Genomic DNA, 3,086 nt, shown 5'->3' on the forward strand with positions numbered 1-3,086 from the left:
ATGTGTGTGTGTTTCTTGTTGGCTCATGGGGGAGGGGAGGGGCTGGGAAAGGAGTGGGCAGGGACGAGGTCCCTGGGGTGCAGGGCAGCGTTTGCTCAGGGGACTCCTGGGTCATGGCAAAAGCCATAAAGAAGAGGGGAATCTTCGTCACAGAAGAGGTTCGTGTCTGATGCCCACCTGCTGTGCCAGACACCAGTCTACACACTTTATGTGCATTAACTCAGGTAACCCTCACAACCAGCCCGTGATAGAGTGCTATTTTTACTCCTCTTTTGGAAATAAGAACCAAAAGGCCGGAAAGATAAAGCAAGTCTCCCAGAGGCACAGACATGGCAGGTGGGGCGAGCAGGATGCAGCCGAGTCCACAGTCCTTTCCCTTAACAACTGAGCCACCCTGCCTCCAGCTTTCACGGTTGGGGGAGTGTCTTCATGGGGCAGTGACATACAGCACAATGGCTGGTAGTGGCACCAGGGGCACAGGGATTCTGGGTAGATGCACTTTAGAGACCCCCCAGCATCCTCCCTGACACACAGACATACCAAGCATCTCAACATACACGGAGGCACCCCCCACCACACAGACACCCCGAGCATCACACATAGAAATACCCCAAACATCCCACAGAGACACCCCAAGCATCACACTCAGACACCTCAACCATCCTCCCCCACATGAAGACCCCAACCATTGTACACACACAGACACTCCAGGCACCCCAGCACACACAGACAGCCCAAACTGCCCCACACATTGAGACCCCCTGAGCTGTCTTGAGCAGGCTGGGAAAACATCCCAGGGGCAGTGGAGTGACAAGGGAAGAGCAGGGGTCATCAGCAGCACCTCCCTGTGTGGCCTGGGACAGATCACACACCCACTTGATCTCAGTCTCCCCATTTGCTCTGTGCAAGGGCAGGCTAGGGTCTCAGGGTCTTCCCAGCTCTGGTTCCAGGTAGAGAGCACACCCTTCTCCCAGCTTGCAACTTGAGGGTGGCAGGAGTTTGGAATTAGACTGGGCATCACTGCCCCCAGGTGGATATGGCTGGTACTACAGCAGCCAGGATGCCCCTTGACTCCTTGCAGTCCCTGCCTCAGGGAAAGCAGCGTCCTTGAAGTGTATTTCCTGGGGCTCTGGGGAATGCCACCCCCACATGCCACCCAGTGCTGAGATGCCACTATCATTAACACAAGACTTTGGGTTAAGTGGAAACCCTGGCGGCGTAGCGGTTAAGTGCTACGGCTGCTAACCAAGAGGTTGGCAGTTCAAATCCTCCAGGCGCTCCTTGGAAACTATGGGGCAGTTCTACTCTGTCCTACGGGGTCAGTATGAGTCAGAATCGACTCGATGGCAGTGGGTTTTTGGTTTTTTGGGGTTAAGCATTGCCTTTCACTACCCTTCCACAAGGGAAGGACAACATCAGAATCTCAAACGTCCTAGCGGAAAGGTCTCACAACCCAGGGAGAGGATCCTAAAAAAGAAGGGTTTGAATTCAAGCTCCAGAGTTCCAGCCCAGCTGGCCTGGCGATGGATGTGGGCCTTGAACCCTCAAAATGTGAGAAATGGGCCAGCTGGCCCTATGGTGGAAAAATGACTCTGTGCCAGGGCAGTCCATCAACAGGTCTCAGCTGATCAGTGGCTGTCCCCTCAGCCTGCAAAAACCCTCCACCCCCAGACCAGGCGGAGGTGGGGAGGAATGAAGGAGGCCCACAGTAATTCAGGGACCTACAGGGAGAAAGGGAGATGCTCCTCAAAACCCTCCCAGCTCTAGGGCTGTGGGGACTATGGTCTCAGAGAACATGTAGCTCAATTGGCGTAACATAGTTTATGAAGAAAATATTCTACAATCTACTTTGCTGAGTAGTGTCTGGGGTCTTAAAAGCCTGTGAGGAGCCATCTAAGATACTCCACTGATCTCACCCCTTCGGGAACAAAGGAGAATGAAGAAAACTGAAGACATGAAGCAAAGATTAGTCCAAAGGATTAATGGACCACATCTACCAGGGCTTCTACCAGACTGAGTCCAGAACAATGAGATGATGCCTAGCTACCACCACTGACTGCTTTGACAGGGATCACAACAAAGGGTCTTAGAGCTGGAGAAAAATGTAGAACAAAACTCTTAACTCACAAAAAAAAAAAGACCAGACTTACTGGCCTGACAGAGACTGGAGAAACCCCAAGAGTATGGCCCCCAGACACCCTTATAGCATAGCAATGAAGTCACTCCTGAGATTCACCCTTCACCCAAAGATTAAACAGGCCCATAAAACAAAACGAGACTAAAGGGGCACACCAGCCCAGGGGCAAGGACTAGAAGGCAGGAGGGGACAAGAAAACTGGTAATAGGGAATCCAAAGTCAAGAAGGGAGTATTGACATGTCGTGGGATTGTTAATCAATGTTGTAAAATAATATGTGTAGTAACTGTTTGACAAGAAAAGAGTTTGTTCTGTAAACCTTCATCTAAAGTACAATAAAAAATAAGCTTCCCAGCTCTAAATGCTGTATAAACATTCATGGAAAACACAATAAAATGTTATTTTAAAAAAACCCTCCCAGATCTGCATCCTCTCATTCAGCTTTCCCCTCCCTTAGTCCTGGCTGCGATCACCAAATCCCCAACCCCTCACTGAACCCCCAGTACCTTGCGGAACCCTCCAACGGCTCACTGATCCACCAGCGCCTTGCTGAACCCTCAACCCCTCACTGAACACCTAATTCCTCACTGAACCCTCAAACCCTCTCTGAATTCTCAATCTCTCACAGAACTCCCAGCCCCGCTGAATCTTTAACTCCTCACTGAGCCCCCAGCACTTCTCTGGTCCCTTTCCCACACACTGAACACCCCTTCTCTCATGGAACGCCTTGCTCCCATCCCCCCATCTCCACTTGCAGCTGGCTTTGAGGAGAAATCCTGCCAGCCCCTCAGCCCAGCCCCCTCAGTTGGCCTCCTCTGAAGTACAACAGCTGCCACCAGACACTCCTGCCCAGTGACCAGAAAATTTGGGCCCCAGTCAGTGGCACCTGCTTCACTTCTCAGACTCTCACCCCACCCCTTGCCTTGGCATTGCTTCTCCTGAGGCCCCAG

The sequence above is a fragment of the Loxodonta africana genome, chromosome 3, assembly GCF_030014295.1.
Source record: "Loxodonta africana isolate mLoxAfr1 chromosome 3, mLoxAfr1.hap2, whole genome shotgun sequence".
Classification (NCBI taxonomy): Eukaryota; Metazoa; Chordata; class Mammalia; order Proboscidea; family Elephantidae; genus Loxodonta; species Loxodonta africana.